We start from the raw sequence: 17049 nt of genomic DNA on the forward strand, positions 1-17049 counted from the left end.
CCCCTATCTTGTGACCCCAGTTCTAGCTCCTGAAACGGTGCTTGGTTCCTGGGACATCACCTGAGCGGGTGAGACAGCTGCTGGATGACGTCAGGAATCCGCCAGACCTGGTACAAATTTCACCTCTAGTTACCTTCTTGCTGTGTGACTCGAGGCAGGTTACTTAACCTGTCTGGGCTTCAGTTGTCTAATCTGTAAAACAGCTGGATGGCTGGAAGGAGAAAATGAGATGGTGGATGCCAAAGTGCTTTGACATTCCAGGGCCCAGCACGCAGTGGGTACTCAGCTTGTGTTCCCATCACTATCTTCCTCCTCCCCGCCCTCCTCCCCCCAACTACTCCTCCCCCTCCTCCTTCCTCCCCCCTGCCTCCCCATTCTCCTCCCCCTCCTCCTCCCGCTGCCCTCTCCTCCTCCCTCTCACCCTCCTCCCTCTTCCCCAGTTGCTTCCCCCTCCTCTCCCTGCTCCTCTCCCTCTCCTCCTCCCCCTCCTCCTCCCCCTCTACTCTCCGTCTTCCTCTTCCTCCTCTGCCCCTCCTCCCGTTCCTCCCCCCTTCTCATCTTCCTCCTTCCCACCCCCCTCCTCCCCCTACTTCCTCCTTCTCCTCCTCCTCCTCCTCCTCCTCCTCCTCCTCCATTGGGGGTTCATTCCGCATCAGATGCTGTGACCTGGGTATGTTTTGTTAGACAGAAACACAGGCAGGCAGCACAATTCCTGTAGCCAAGAGGACACTGTGTGTCACTAAGGGGATCAGGCCTCCCATCCTGAGAACATGCTCTCTCTGTGGTTTACAGGGCCCCTGTCCTGAAGCAGGGAATTGGGGCCTCACTCTGGGCAGGTGCGAACGGCCCCACCTGCCATCCGGCTGGGCTGCTTCTCCTGGCCCTGGTGAAGATGGAGGCCCAGCCAGTTCTGGAATGCTCTCCCACGCCCCAAGGGGAAGGGTTGACCCATTAATGACAGGGCCTGGGAAGCTCACCTGGGCCTCTATCTGGGCCACTGGCTGCAGGAGCCATCACCCACAGACGATGAGCAGGGACTGCCCGTGGACTTGGAGCCAGGCCGCCTGCCGGCTCGGATCTCCTGTCCTGGCAGAGGCGGAGCTCAGGGGCGCACTGCCAGATGGAATCCAGGATGCCTAGGTACATATGAATTCCAGAGAAACAGCAAATGATTGTTTAGTTTAAGTATGTCTTACGCAGTACTAGGGACATATTACAGATCTGCAGCATTTGGGACACACTTAGACAAATGACAAACAGTCATTTGCTGCTTCTCTGGGATTCAGATTAACTGGGCATCCTGCATAGTTACGGGCTAGATCCAGTAACCCTTAAAGCCTCCCTTTGCACAGGAGCTCACCCCGTTTCAGCTCCATCTTGGCAGCAGCAGTAACAAAGGGTCTGGCCAGGGTCAGGGCCAGGCCACTGAGCCAGGATCGGGGTTGGGGGTGCAACCCCAGGCAAGCCTCCTGGCCTCCTGGCCTCATCTGCATAACTCAGCTGGAAGAATCCCTGGTGCATGGGCCTTTTGCAGGATAAAGCGTGTGTGATGTCGGTAGGAAGCATGTTTTGGCAATGGAAAGGTGTTGTGGAAACATGAGTGACCGGAATTCCTTGTTAATGGGTAACGCAGACCAGTCAGTGGGGGCTGTTTACTGGCAACTGGGTTCCTTTTTTGCAAATTAGTTTTTTTAAAAAACGGAGTTTCACTTTTGTTACCCAGGCTGGAGTTCAAGGGCGTGATCTCGGCTCACCGCAACCTCTGCTTCCCAGGTTCAAGTGATTCTCCTGCCTCAGCCTCCCTAGTAGCTGGGATTACAGGTAGCTGCCACCATGCCCGGCTAATTTTTTGTATTTTTAGTAGAGATAGGATTTCTCCATGGTGGTCAGGCTGGTCTTGAACTCCTGCCAGTCAGGCAATAGGCCTGCCTCGGCCTCCCAAAGTGCTGGGATTACAGGCAAGAGTCACCGTGCCTGGCCAGAAATTAGTTTTTTTAAATAACCAACTTGTGTTTTTTCTTGAAACATTAGAAAATGGAGAGTAGCGGCCGGGCGCGGTGGCTCAAGCCTGTAATCCCAGCACTTTGGGAGGCCGAGGTGGGTGGATCACGAGGTCGAGATATCAAGACCATCCTGGTCAACATGGTGAAACCCCGTCTCTACTAAAAATACAAAAAATTAGCTGGGCCTGGTGGCACGTGCCTGTAATCCCAGCTACTCAGGAGGCTGAGGCAGGAGAATTGCCTGAGCCCAGGAGGCGGAGGTTGCGGTGAGCCAAGATCGCGCCATTGCACTCCAGCCTGGGAAACAAGAGAGAAACTCCATCTCAAAAAAAAAAAAAAAAAAAAAAAAAGGGCCGGGCGCAGTGGCTCAAGCCTGTCATCCCAGCACTTTGGGAGGCCGAGGCGGGTGGATCACGAGGTCAAGAGATAGAGACCATCCTGGTCAACATTGTGAAACCCCGTCTCTACTAAAAATACAAAAAATTAGCTGGGCGTGGTGGCGCGTGCCTGTAATCCCAGCTACTCAGGAGGCTGAGGCAGGAGAATTGCCTGAACCCAGGAGGCGGAGGTTGCGGTGAGCCGAGATTGCGCCATTGCACTCCAGCCTGGGTAACAAGAACGAAACTCTGTCTCAAAAAAAAAAAAGAAAATGGAGAGTAGCAAAAGGACGAAAAATTCCCTACTTCCATTACTCAGGGAGTCTCACTATGTTGCCAGGCTGGAGGGCAGTGCCATCATCTCAGCTCACTGCAGCCTCCGCCTCCCAGGTTCAAATGATTCTCCTGCCTCAGCCTCCGGAGTAGTTGGGATTACAGGCGTGTGCCACCATGCCCAGCTAATTTTTGTATTTTTAGTAGAGACAAGGTTCCACCATGCTGTCCATGCTGGTCTCAAAATCCTGTCATCAATCGATCCACCCACTTCGGCCTCCCAAAGTGCTGGGACTACAGGCATGAGCCACCATATCCGGCCTCTATAACGTTCTTTTTTCTTGAAAAACTTTTCCTCCAGGTATGTATGTTTTTTTCTTTTTTCTTTTTTTCTTTTTTCTTTTTTTTAATGTATCATATTTGCATCTGTGGCTTAACATACTTTTAGTTACTCCTGCTACTTTTTTTTAATTAATTATTTATTTATTTATTTATTTATTTTTATTGCATTTTAGGTTTTGGGGTACATGTGATGAACATGCAAGATTGTTGCACAGGTACACACATGGCAGTGTGGTTTGCTGCCTTCCGTCCCCTCACCTGTATCTGTCATTTCTCCCCATGCTATCTCTTCCCACCTCCCCACTCCCCGCCCCTCCCCCATTTCCCCCCAACGGACCCCAGTGCTTTGTAACAAAATAAGTGGGATCACAGTCTGCATTCTTTTAGGAAACCAGTTTCTCCCTCTCTGGCCACTTCGTGTCTGAAGTTTCAAATACACCTGGAGGAAAAACATCTTCCTTTTTGGTCCCTGTGATTCTTGGGGTATTGTTGGCTATCCTATAAAACCACGGCCTGCCTGACCTCCTCCTGCTATGCCGGCATAGATGCCTGGTTTACTTCTTTTTTTTAAAGTTGAGATACAATTCTCATAATAAAGTTTAACATTTTAACTATTTTAAACTGTACAATTCAGTGGCATGTCGTGTTTTGCAATCACCACCAAAATCTAGCTCCAGAATCTTTTTTTTTTTTTTTTGAGATGGAGTTTTGCTCTTGTTACCCAGGCTGGACTGCAATGGCACGACCTCAGCTCACCGCAACCTCCGCCTCCTGGGTTCAGGCAATTCTCCTGCCTCAGCCTCCTGAGTAGCTGGGACTACAGACACGAGCCACCACGCCCAGCTAAATTTTTGTATTTTTAGTAGAGACGGGGTTTCACCATGTTGACCAGGATGGTCTCGATCTCTTGACCTCGTGATCCACCTGCCTCGGCCTCCCAAAGTGCTGGGATTACAGGCTTGAGCCACCGCTCCCGGCCCAGCATCTTTTTTTTTGAGACAGAATCTCACTGTGTCACCCAGGCTGGAGTGCAGTGGCACCATCTTGGCCAGGCTGGTCTCCAACTCCTGACCTCAAATGATCTCCCCTCCTCGGCCTTCCAAATTGCTGGGATAACAGGTGTGAGCCACCGTGCCCAGGCAAAAATTTTTTTTTGTAGCTATCGTAGTGGTTATGAAGAGGTATCTCATTGTGGTTTTGATTTGCATTTCCTTGCTGACCAGCGGTATCTCACATCTTTTCACATGCTTCTTGGCCATTTGTATATTTTCTTTGGGGGAAAGGTCTATTCTAGTCTTTTGGCCCCCATTTTTTTTTTTTTTTTTTTTGGAGACGGGCTCTTGTTCTGTCATCCAGGGTGGATTGCAGTGACATGATCTCTGCTCACTGCAGTGTTGACCTCCCAGGGTCAGGTGATCCTCCCACCTCACCTCCCTAGTAGCTGGGACCACAGGCATCTACCACCATGCCTGGCTAATTTTTGTATTTTTAGTAGAGACAGGGTTTCACCATATTGGCCAGGCTGGTCTCAAACTTCTGACCTTGTGATCTGCCCGCCTTGGCCTCCCAAAGTGCTGAGATTACAGGTGTGCATCACTGCACCTGGCCCCAGTGCCCATTTTTAGACTAGGTTGTGTGTTGTCTTTTTATTGTTGAGTTGTAAAAGTTTTTTGTATAATCTGAATACTAGACCCTTATCAGATATATGATTTGCAAACATTTTCTTCCCTTCTGTGGGTTGTCTTTTTACTCTCCTGATAGTGTCCTTTGACACACAAAAGTTTTCCATTCTGATGAAGTCCAATTTATTTATTTCATTGTTTATGCATTTGTTTTCATATTTATGAAACATTTGTTGCCAGATCCACGATCATTAAGATTTATGCTGTTGTTTCCTTCTAAGAGTTATGTGAGTCAGCATTTTTATATGATGTGAGGTAGGGATCCAACTTCATTCTTTTGCATTTGCGTATCTAGTTGTCTCGGCACCACTTGTCAAAAAGACTCTCAGTTGGGCATGGTGGCTCATGCCTGTTATCTCAGCACTTTGGGAGGCCAAGGTGGGCAGATTGCTTGAGGTCAGGAGTTTGAGACTAGCCTGCCCGAAATGGCAAAACCCTATCTCTACTAAAAATACAAAAATTAGCTAGGTGTGGTGGTAGATGCCTATAATTCTAGCTATCTGGGAGGCTGAGGCAGGAGAATCACTTGAACTCGGGAGGTGAAGGTTGCAGTGAGCCAAGATCATGCCACTGGGCTCCAACCTGGGTGATGGAGTGTGACTCTGTCTCAAAAAAAAAAAAAAAAAAAGACTCTTTATTGAATGGTCTTGACATCCATATACCATGGATTTATGGTTTATATGTAAACTCTCAATTTTATTTCATTGATTTCTATGCCTATTCTTATGCAGAACCACATACTTTGATTACTGTCGCTTTGTAGTAAGTTTTAAAATCAGAAAGTGTGGGCCAGGTGCAGTGGCTCATGCCTTTGAGAGGTGGAGGTGGGAGGATCACTTTAGCCCAGGAGTTCAATTTAAAAATTAGCCAGGTGTGGTGTGGTGTACTCCTGTAGCCCCAGCTACTCTGGAGGCTGAGGTGGGAGGGATTGCTTGAGCCCAGGAGTTTGAGGCTGCAGTGAGCTATGACGGCATTATCATAACCCAGCATGGGCAATAGAGTGAGACTCTGTCTCAAAAACAAACTGTAAACAAACAGAAACAGTAGGTCGTGTAGTCCCAGCTACTTGTGAGGCTGAGGCAGGAGAATAGCTTGAACCCAGGAGGCAGAGGTTGTGGTAAGCCAAGATCGTGCCACTGTACTCCAGCCTGGGTGACAGAGCGAGACTCCATCTCAAAACAAACAACAACAACAGCCAGAGATGACATTGGATCTGTACATCAGTTTAGGAAGCATTTGCTGTTCGTGATCATTACTTTTACACATCAACTTGGCTAGCCTGTAGTACCAGTTATTCAACTAAGCACCAATCTAGATGCTGCCGTAGAAGTATTTTACAGATGTGGTTAATTTTAGTTGACTTTAAGTAAAGGAGACCATCCTTGGTAATCCAATGGTCCTAATTAATCAATTGAAAGGCATTAATAGCAAAACTGTGGCCAGGCAGGGTGTCTCATACCTGTAATCCCAGCACTTTGGGAGGCCGAAGTGAGAGAATCACTTGAGCCCAGGAGTTCGAAACCACCTGGGAGACATAGGGAGATCTCATCTCTTAAAAAAAAACAAAATTAGCCAGGAGTGGTGGTACACATCTGTGGTCTCAGCCACTTGGGAGGCTGAGGTGGGAGGATCACTTGAGCCCAGGAGGTCGAGGTAAGAGTAAGCCATGATCATGTCACTGCATTGCAGCCTCGATGACAGAATGAGATCCTCTCTAAAAGAAAAATAAAAAGCATAACTGGAAGAATCCCACTATGGGTGAAGCTTTAGTTCCTGCCCAAGAGTTTCCAGTCGGCCAGCCTGCCCTACAGATTTCGATCTTGCCAGCCCCCACAACTGTGTAAGTCAATTCCTTGAAATCTCTCTTTGTGTCTCTGTCTCTCTCTACAGATAGATAGATGCTCCTCAATTTACGACAGGCTTATGTCCTGATAAATCCATTGTAGGTTTAAAATACTGTAAGTCAAAAATGCATTTAGGCTGGGCGCGGTGGTTCACGCCTGTAATCCAAGCCCTTTTGGAGGCTGAGACGGGTGGGTCACTTGAGGTCAGGAGTTCCAGACCACCCTGGCCAACATGGTGGAACCCCATCTCTACTAAAAACACAGAAATTAGCCAGGCATGGTGGTGCACCCTGTAATCTCATACTCAGGAGGCTGAGGCATGAGAATCGCTTGAACCCGGGAGGTGGAGGTTGCAGTGAGCCATCGCACTCCAGGCTGGGCAACAAAATGAAATGATGTCTTCAAAAAAAAAAAAAAAAAAAAAAAGCATTTAATAATACCTAACCTACTGACGCTCAAAGTTTAGCCTAGCCTACCTTGAACATACTTAGAACTATTACATTAGCCTCCAGTTGGGCAGTAACATCTAACACAAAGCCTGTATTATGATAAAATATTGAATATCTCATGTAATTTACTGAATACTATACTAAAAGGTAAAAACAGAATGCGTGTGGCTGGGTGTGGTGGTGCATGCCTGGAATCCCAGCACTTTGGGAGGCTGAGGCAGGCGGATTATGAGGTGAAGAGATCGAGACCATCCTGGCCAACATGGTGAAACCCAGTCTCTACTAAAAATAAAAAATATAGCTGGATGTGGTGGCACGCACCAGTAGTCCCAGTTACTCAGGAGGCTGAAGCAGGAGAATTGCTTGAACCTAGGTGAAGGTTACAGTGAGCTGAGATTACACCACTGCACTCTAGCCTGGGTTACAGAGTGTGACACCATCTCAAAAACAAAAACAAAACAACAAAAACCACAACAACAGACCCAGAATGGTTGTAAGAGTAGTTCAAGTACAGTTTCTTCTGAATGTATATCACCATCATGAAGCCAAAAAAATCATCACTGAACCATCATTAAGTCTGGTACCATCTGTAAATGTATATATCTTCTCTCTTTCTTTGATAGATTTCTGACTGATATACTGCTTTAACAATATTAAATCTTCTGTGTCTTTCCATTTATTTAGGTTTCCTTTAATTTCCTTCCAACAATGTTTTGTAGTTTTCAGTGTATAGGTATTGAACTTCCTTAGTTGGACGTTTTCCTAAGTATTGCATTGCCTCGCTTGCTCTCTCTCTCTCTTTTTTTTTTTTGAAATGGGGTCTTGCTATGTTTCCCAGGCTGGATTCAAATTCTCATGTTCAAGGGGATCGTCCTGCTTCAGCCTCTTGAGTAGCTGGGACTACAGGTATGTGCCTCCTACCCAGCTTCTATCATTTTGAGGCTATTGTAAATGCAACTGTTTTCTTAATTTCATTTTTGGATTGCTCATTGCTAGTGTATAGAAATGTGGTTGGCTGGGCATGGTGATTCACACTTGTAATCCCAGCACTTTGGGAGACCCAGGCAAGTGGATGGCTTGAGCCCAGGAGTTTGAGACCAGTCTGGGCAACATTGCAAAACCCTGTCTGTACAAAAAACTACAAAAAAATTAGCCAGGCACAGTGGTATATGCCTGTAGTCTCAGCTACTGAGGAGGCTGAGGTGGGAGGATTACCTGAGCTCAGGACATCAAGACTGTAGTGACCTGTGATCAAGGCACTGTACTTCAGCCTAGGTGACAGAGACCTTGTCTCAAAAAAAAAAAAGAAAGCGACTGATTTTTGTATGTTGATCTTAAATCCCACAACTTTGCTGGACTGGTTTATTAGCTCTAATAGGTATTTTGTACACTCTTTAGGGTTTTTTCTGTTTTTTGTTTGTTTGTTTGTTTGTTTGTTTTTTGAGATGGATTCTGGCTCTTTCACCCAGGCTGGAGTGCAGTGGTGCAATCTTGGCTCACTGCAACCTCTGCCTCCTGGGTTGAAGCAGTTCTCTGTCTCAGCCTCCCGAGTAGCTGGAATTACAGGTATTCACCACCACTCCTGGCTAATTTTTGTATTTTTTCTTTTTTTTTTTTTTTGAGATAGATTTTCGCTCTTGTTACCCAGGCTGGAGTGCAATGGCGCGATCTCTGCTTAGCGCAACCTCTGTCTCCTGGGTTCAAGCAATTCTCCTGCCTCAGTCTCCTGAATAGCTGGGATTATAGGCGTGTGCCACCATACCCAGCTAATTTTTGTATTTTCAGTAGAGACGGGGTTTCACCATGTTGACCAGGATGGCCTCGATCTCTTGACCTCGTGATCCACCCGCCTTGGCCTCCCAAAGTGCTGGGATTATAGGCGTGAGCCACCACGCCCGGCCATTTTTGTATTTTTAGTAGAGACGGGGTTTCACCATCTTGGCCAGGCTGCTCTTGACTTCCGGACCTCATGATCCACCTGCCTCGGATTCCCAAAGTGCTTGGATTACAGGCGTGAGCCACTGTGCCCGGTCCATTCTATAGGGTTTTTACATACAGGATGAAATCATCTGTGAATAGAGATAGCTTCACTTTATCCTTTTTAATCTGGATGCTTTTATTTTTCTTGCCTAATTGCAATGGCCAGAACCTCCAAGACAATGTTGCACACAAGTGATCAGCATGGGCACCTTGGCTTGTTCCTGTTCTTAGGGGGAAAACATCCAGTCTTTTATCATTAAGTGTGTCATATTCTATGGGATTTTTATAGATGCCCTGAGGTTGAGGAAATTCCCTTCTATTTCTAGTTTGGGTTTTTTTTTTTTTTTTAATATCATAAAAGCATTGTTGGATTTTGACAAATGTTTTTTCCATCTATCAAGATGATCATGAGGCCCAGTTTACTTTTATCCCCTGGTTGGAAGCCTTGGGTTGGAAATTCAATCTGTGGTTTTTTTGGGGGATCAAAGAAAAGAGTTACAGTTTTATAGCTCTCCCCATAAATAACTGCAAGCTCACAGCTGCGGTACGTGGTTAGGATGGATAAAAACACAAAGCCGTCTCTTGTTGCTGCTCAGCAGTAGAAAAACAAATGAAGATGTGGTGGTATTCAGTAAAGGACAGAAGAAAATTCAGGCTTGCTACTGTGTTTTACAGGAAGGAAGGAAAGAAGGAAGAAAGGAAGGGAGGGAGGGAGGGAGGGAGGAAGGAAGGATGGGGGGAGGGAGGTAGAAAGAAAGGACGGAAGAAAGACATTCACATAGGGATGTTTCTTGAACATTTTTCTCTGTGAGATTTTCCCAAGGTGTTATGTCTGCCTAGCGATGGTCCGTGATGTTCTATTTTAATGTAAGGATAGTAACCGTTACTTTTGCAAGCCATGGTTGCATCCTGAGAATGGAGAATGGCAGAGGTTGGGCATAATCCCATTTCCTTTATTTTTTAGAGACAGTGTCTTGCTCTGTGACTCAGGCTAGAGTGCAGTGTCTTGATCATAGCTCACTACAACCTCAACCTCCTGAGCTCAAGCAATCCTCCCACCTCAGCCTCCTCAGTAGCAGGCACTTGCCTGCTACCAATCCCAGCTAATTAAAAAACTTTTTTTTTTTTTTTTTTTTTTTTTTAATAGAGATGGAGTGTCACTATGTTGTCCAGCCTGGTCTCGAACTCCTGGGCTCAAGTGATCCTCCAGCCTCGGCCTCCCAAAGTGCTGGGCATACAGGCACGAGCCAGTGCACCCACGCCCTTCATGTTTTAAAAGCAGTAAAAGGTTGCCCACACTAATAATACCTACGTGGCAACCTCCTATGTCTGGGAGAACTTTGAAATCCCCTCCAACTTGGTACCTCACCACAGCTGCGGGTGGCGCATCAGCGAACATGGCGAAATGTGGCAAGAACTTGGGTCTGGGGACACTTTGCTGCGGGACCCAGGACAAACCACACTCCCTAGCTGGGCCTCAGTATCTTTAAGATCTCAGGTTAAAGGCATGGGGTTTGAGCACCGGAGGGGCTCGGAAGCTCCCTGTCCAAATGGCATTTGTCTCTGGATGGCCACGTCAGGGTTCTGCCCATCTCCCGGCCCTGTATACTCTCAAAGCCAGGCAGGCTTCTTAATTCCCTCTAATGATTGGTTCCCAGAGAGCCTTCTGGATTCAGGCTGCTGCTGTTACCACTGCAGCCGGCCGATGGGGCTCCAAGCAGACGGGCAGATGGCACCCATTTAGGGGCAGATGTGGAAACAGGAGCTACTGATTTCCAGAACTTTCAGTGATGGCTGAAAAAGGTCTACGTGGGGCCACCGGCCACCCCGGGGGCGCAGAGCCGAGAGGCAGCTGATACGTCTTACCTAACATCTACCCCGCGCTGAAACTTCACCCCCATCTTCCCAGTTAACTCCCAGTGGGTCTTACGACACGGGGACTGCGATTGCGCCCATTTTGCAGACAGGAAACCGAGCTCAGAGAGAGTGGGTACTTGCCCGAAGGCACAGGGAGTGTCTGGGGCTGCCGGGTCGCGTCTGTAGAGTTACAGAAGAGAAGGGCCGCCCTCCTGAGGGCTGGGAGCGCCCCAGCGCGGGGTCGGGGTCGAGGTAGGTGGTCCCGCCGCCTGGAAGTGGTGAGGGGGGAGTGGGGAGAGCCGCCAGCGGCAAATCCGGAGGGAGGGTCCGGCTGTCGGGGGCGGGGCGGGGGTGCTAGCACCGGAGGCAGGGGGAGGATCGGAGAAGTGGGGGAGACACCAGGGCGGCGCGAGGCGTCTGGCGGGTGAGACGGGCCACCGGGGTGGCAAGGGAGCGGGGTGTAGGGTGGAGCTTGGGGGCGATCAGAGTGAGGCAGGGAACGAGCCTTGGTCTGGGCTGGGGCCCAGGTGCGGGCCGCGGGGGCGGGAGGAGCCGGAAGCCCGTGCCGGCCGCGCTCCGCCCCGGCGGGTCCAGCCCCCGCCCCCGCCCCCGCCGCCCGGCCCTTTTCTCGGGGCTCCCGCGCTGCCCGCTCAGACCTCCTGGCTCGACAGTCGGCGCGGGCGGCGGTGAGTGCGGCGCGGGCCGGGAGCGGGGCGTGGGGACGCCGGGGCGCGGGGGGCAGCGAGGGACAGCACGGGGTCAGTGGCGCCGGCACCTGCCGGGGGTCCCCGGCACCGCACCCTCGGCTGGGGGCTCCCGGGAGGCCGGGGGCGCGGGGGCGGGGCGCGGGCATCAAGCGGCGGCGAAGGGCGTGGGGGCCCGGCCGGGGCGGGGTCGGTCCTCCCGGCGCCGGTCGCGGCCGCGTCTCCGGTTGGGTTCGGCTCCTGCGCCCCGGAGTGGCCGGATCGCGCGTGGCGGGGTCGTCCGGCCTCCACCCGAACGCGCGTCCCACTCCCGGAGAGGAGACTTTTTAGAAAAAGGCGCGATTCGCTCTGGTGACTCAGGTTGAGAGTTCCAGAAATACCACCCGGGGCTTCAGAAACAAAAACAGAACAAAACCCCAACGAATTCCCGAACGCTGTTTGCATACATTTGGCTTCTCCGGACTCGGGTATCCGCGTTTCTTCTCCCGCCCCCCGTGGGTTGCGCGCAAGATCCGGGACGGACCCCCGAGGGCCCTGGGACACCCTGGGGAGGTGGAAGTAGAGAGCGAAGCGAGCCGTGGTCGTCAGGCCCTGCCCCTCCCCGTGGGGTAAGGTGGGCACCCCGCGAGCGCAAGGGTCCTTTCACTGCTCAGGGCACCCAGCTCTGGGCCCAGACGCAGCTCACCGTCCACGGCAGGAGCTGGCTAGGTGCCGGTGGAACCAGCTGGTGACTGGTGGCAGAAGTGGACCTCGCTCCTCCCTGCCAAGCTAGGCACATACCCTCCCCTTGGTTTGCAGGTCATACCTTGGTTTGCAGGTCACTGTGGATCTAACTGGTCACTTGGTGGTCTGCCCGAAGCTCTTTGGGATCAGGGTGATAGGAGAAAGGTGTGTGTTCTGGAAGGGCCAGGCATGCTTCAGGGACCAGGCTAGTTGGACCTTCACTGGTTTTCTACTTCCCAAGAGTGGAGCTGATGTCACTGGCTGTTGGACTGAGCAGTGGTCACTGGGAAATCTACCGTTTCTGGAAGCCACGGGGCCTTCCAAGCTCCTACTGATCTTCCCAAAGAGGATAACTCCCTCCTCATGGCCTAGTGAACTGATGCTGGATCAAAGACCTGAAGCCCAGGTTGGGGGTCCTCTTTAGGAAAGTCCTGATTTGCGGTAATGTGTGCTTAGCTGCCTCATCTGCCCTCTCACCCCCTGCCTTCTCAGAGTGGCTCTTTTTAGGACTTCCTATTTAGGACTAACCCAGATGCCTGCAGAGAGAAGTGCAAGCTGGTATCTGGAATTCCACCAGTGTTTTGGTTTTATCAGTTGGAGCAGGATCTGGATGGCGTGTGACTTGCTTTACCTGGCATAGAATAACACCCATGTAGCACTTGGCTTTCTTCTCCACCAGCCCTTGCTCTGGGAACTAAATGCGTACCACACTCTAAGAAACATTTAATTGTCTATCTACCGTGAGGGAGGCCCATCTTCCCTCTTTCCTGTTACTTTGAGGCATGAATAATAGATGCTTTTATTCACATTTAAGAAAGTATCTTTGTAATGTTTTCACGGATTAAGTGACTGGGTGATTGATCTAAGTTGTAGGATCAATTTCCTTCTGTCTTTTTCTTTTTGAGGCAGAGTCTCGTCCTGTCGCCCAGGCAGGAGTGCAGTGGCGTGATCTCGGCTCACTGCAACCCACCCCCAACCCCGTCTGGGTTCAAGTGATTCTCCTGCCTCAGCCTCCCAAGTAGCTGGGATTACAGGCGGGTGCCACCATGCCCAGCTAATTTTTGCATGTTTAGTAGAGACAGGGTTTCACCATGTTGGCCAGGCTGGTTTCCAGCTTCTGACTTCTAGTGATCCACCTGCTTAAGCCTCCCAAGGTGCTGGGATTACAGGCGTGAGCCACCACAGCTGGCAAGTTTCTTGTCTCTAAAATACTAGATTGAAGTCATTCAATCTAGTGAATACGTTTCTCTCTGTAGTTGGGTTCCTTTTATGGGCTGGCTGCTACCCTTGCTACGTAAAGGATGCAGAAGAAATGGCTCCTGGTCCTGAGGGGTTTATGCAATGGCTAGAAAGTAGAAATACACATAGGCGAAAAAGCTCGAGCTTGCTAATGCCCTTGTAACTCCGGAAAGAGCTTGAGACCAGTGGAAAGGAGGCAGCTAAGTGAGAGAAAGTTTCCTGGAAAAACGGGCCTGGGCACATGTGGCAGAGGGACATGTGGACATAGTTCAAACAAACAGGAGGGTCTCAGCAGAGCTGGGGAGGAGGTACAGACAAGCCCAGGTGGTTGAAGACAGTAAATGGAAAAATCCACTGAGAGGAAGGAGCTGGAAGGCATTTCCAGCCTAAGTGGATTTTCAAGAAAATAAACAGTGCATGTTTTGCTGACCTTACCCATCCTCACTGCTCAGAGATGTAGAATAGCACTTTGAGAATGGACTGTTGCCTTCCGTGACTGACGCTTCTCCCAATGAAGAGGAATTTCCCTAGAGCTACAGTGAGGGTAGAAGAAAGAGGATCTACAAGAGGAAGTCCTGGATTCTTGGCACCGTGACTTGTCCTCTTATTTGTTTTCCTTTTTATAGCAGTGAAAATAGCCCCATGGGCGAGGCGGTTTCTCAGGTACATACCCTTCTTTAGTTCTGTGACATATCGCTGGCGGGTTTGGCCACACATAGCCTGTTCTAAACCTGACCGATGCTTAACTTGCCTAAGAATTGTTATTTGAGGTCAGGTGGCGTTTTCCAGGGTTCTTATAATTTTATCTTGTTGTTTGAGCCTGTGTTGACTGACACTCTGGATACAGGCGACCACAGCTTTGAAGTTAATGAAGTTGTCGCTTGGCTACAGGTTATTTCAGTAGAATTGTGTAATTTCATACGGCTTACGTCATGAACACAAGAAGGGAACTATTCTGGAGGATGTATGTGATGGTAATTTCTCTGCTCACCTCATAGTAGGTAGGAGTTAATATACCAGGATCCAAAGCCCGAGGCTCCAGAGAAAATAATGTTGGAGAATTTAAGCTGTTTAGCTTATGGAGCCTTAGAATTAATTGACCCTGTGCCTCTGGTAAGTTTAAGAGCTTAATGATGACTTGACTTAACCTTGAATCCATGAGGTTATTCCTAGGTGATGCACTGGTAGTTCGAAAATTGTATTTAAAAAAATGCTAAAGGAAGTGTGGAAGATAAAGAAAAAAGGCATAATCTCGTAGTGAGAGTGAAACACCCACCCCTGGCTGTCCTTTACTGGCAGCTTCTGTCTTTTGTCATTATGCCTGTTGTCTATGAAATTGTTTGTCATCAAGGTTCACAGAATTTTGTATCCTAATGCAGTCTCGGTCTTCTTAATGATCTCATTGCACTGTTTGATGAAAAACTGTCATTCATGTGGAAACTGGGGATGTGGTTTCACCAAGAATCCAGAGGAAAATTGCCCACTCTGATTGTGGGGGAGCAGCCTAACTCCCTTGATGGAGGCATTTTCTGTTCCACAAATCACTGTGATTTGTTGTTACGCTATGCTTGAACCTGGCTTTAAGATTATGGTAACTTTATCTTTGACTTGTGGGACGTACCGCCCTGCAGAAACAGCCTGAGCTCAGAAGATGGAATTGGCAAACATTTCTCTGAAGTATTTCACCCTGAGCTTCTGTACTTCTGCTGAGATCTACTGAAGTTGGAATTTGTTTGGGATCAAATCACCGAAGGCCAATTTCTCGCTTCCTTTCCCAAAGAGAGCTGGAGGTCTGGGTTTCCCCTTGTCTCCAAATTCTTCCTCCTTACATTTATGGCTTAAGAAGTACCATTCACCTTGGACATTTACAGGAATAACATGCCGGTTAAATTCTATGACAGCAAAAACTGCGTTGCCGAATTGTAGTTTAAAACCTGCCAGTCAGCGGTCCTTAGTTCAAAACTTTTAAGCAATCTTAAATGTAATAAGTGTGCAATTTGGATAGTTCCTGAGGGTTGGTTATAGTCATGATCCGCTTTGGAAATAACGATTTTCTCCGGAGACCCTAAAAGACCAGACCTTTTTGACCCTCGCAGCTGGTTCTCTATCTTGTTTACAAACTAGGCTATTTTCTTAGGAGACCTGACAATTTGCATGTGAGTGCCCTGCTTTTGCCTAAGGAATCCCTTTTTTATCCTGGGGTCATTTCTGCAATATACATATTCATGGACCTAGCTTAGTGTTTCTTTTCTGGAGGCTGGGAGGTGGAGATCGGAGCAGAATTGAATTTTTCTCCTTTTTCTTCCTCGGAAGAATTGATCTTCGAGGATTAAGTTGGTGGTTAAAAAGCTGCTTTATCTTTCTCAAGGCCTTGCCCTTTTCTGCGTCGATCTGATACCTAAATGTAGGAAACAGCTCTATACACAGCTTGAGAATATATTTTTAGAAGAGTTTACCACCCACATGTGGCTAAAGCTTTGTGGGGAGTTTTTTTTTTTTTTCTTCTTTTTTTCCAGTTGTGAGCGAAAGAGATATTTCACTCTATCTTGCTCTTATTTTCAAACCCTTTAAAAAGCCATTGACCATTTTTCTCTTTTATTTTTAGTTGACATGTAATAATCATACGCAAGAGATATTTTCATACATATCTCCAATGTGTAATTGATCAAAGGGTAATTGGCATGTTAATCGCCTCAAACACTTATCATTTCTTTGTGTTGTGAACTTTCAGAATTCTCTCTTAGTTTTTTGAAAATAAACACTGAATCATTGTTAACCATATTCACCCTACAGTTTTAGAGAACAGAAGTTACTCCTCCCATGGAACTGTCACTTGGTATCTATTAGCCGACCTCTCTCTATCCTGTCTTCCCCTCCCCTTTCTAACTTCCAGCAGCCACAGTTCTTTCTCTACCTTCTGTGAGCTCAATTTTGTTGTCCTTCCTTTGTGGAAGTTGTGAAATGCTTTTTGAGGGGAGTGCAGGCTTGTGGACAGGCATCAATATGCATTCAGCTGGGCAGAGTTTGGGACGTTCCTTCAAAACCTGTTCTTTTGCTGAAATTCTAAGTATCTTTCTTTTGAGATGGTGTTTTGCTCTTGTTGCCCAGGCTGAAGTGCAATGGCGTGATCGTGGCTCACCATAAGCTCCGCCTCCTGGGTTGAAGTGATTCTCCTGCCTCAGCCTCCTGAGTAACTGGGATTACAGGCATGCACCACCACATCTGGCTAATTTCATATTTTTAGTAAAAACAGTGTTTCTCCATGTTGGTCAGGCTGGTCTCAAACTCCCAACCTTAGGTGATCCACCCGCCTCGGCCTCCCAAAGTGCTGGGATTACAGGTGTGAGCCACTGCACCTGGATTTTTTTTTTTTTAATTAATTTTTCACCTCATCAATTAGAAATATCAGAAACTCTCCCTCTACACCTCCCCCCTTAATCTTTGGCATTTAACCGAAATATACTTTATTTATTGATTGATTTTTAAGTAGGGTTTTGCTCTATTGCCCCGGCTGGAGTGTAGTGGCGTGAGCACAGTTCCATGCAGCCTCAGCCTCTCTCCTGGGCTCAACCCATC

At 48.4% G+C, this 17049-nt stretch overlaps 1 protein-coding gene and 1 long non-coding RNA gene across 3 annotated transcripts in view; one reads left to right on the plus strand and one right to left on the minus strand.

The window, feature by feature from the left end:
* Positions 1 to 637: 637 nt before the first annotated feature.
* LOC141580569 (uncharacterized) lies at positions 638 to 12479 on the minus strand. The gene is made up of 3 exons (XR_012512811.1): positions 12317 to 12479; positions 978 to 1136; positions 638 to 712 (listed from the first exon to the last, which is right to left on the minus strand). It is a non-coding gene; the product is annotated as an uncharacterized LOC141580569 (long non-coding RNA).
* LITAF (lipopolysaccharide induced TNF factor) overlaps positions 10916 to 17049 on the plus strand; it is a 39442-nt gene continuing 33308 nt past the window's right edge. Inside the window, exon 1 of one of the 2 annotated variants that reach the window (XM_003928735.4) lies at positions 10916 to 11059. The gene's annotated coding sequence lies outside the window, so the exon portion shown is untranslated. Of the gene's footprint in view, positions 11060 to 11390; positions 11494 to 17049 lie in introns of those variants that run through there. The other variant, XM_039477780.2, reaches the window with a different exon arrangement.

The sequence above is a fragment of the Saimiri boliviensis genome, chromosome 12, assembly GCF_048565385.1.
Source record: "Saimiri boliviensis isolate mSaiBol1 chromosome 12, mSaiBol1.pri, whole genome shotgun sequence".
NCBI lineage: Eukaryota > Metazoa > Chordata > Mammalia > Primates > Cebidae > Saimiri > Saimiri boliviensis.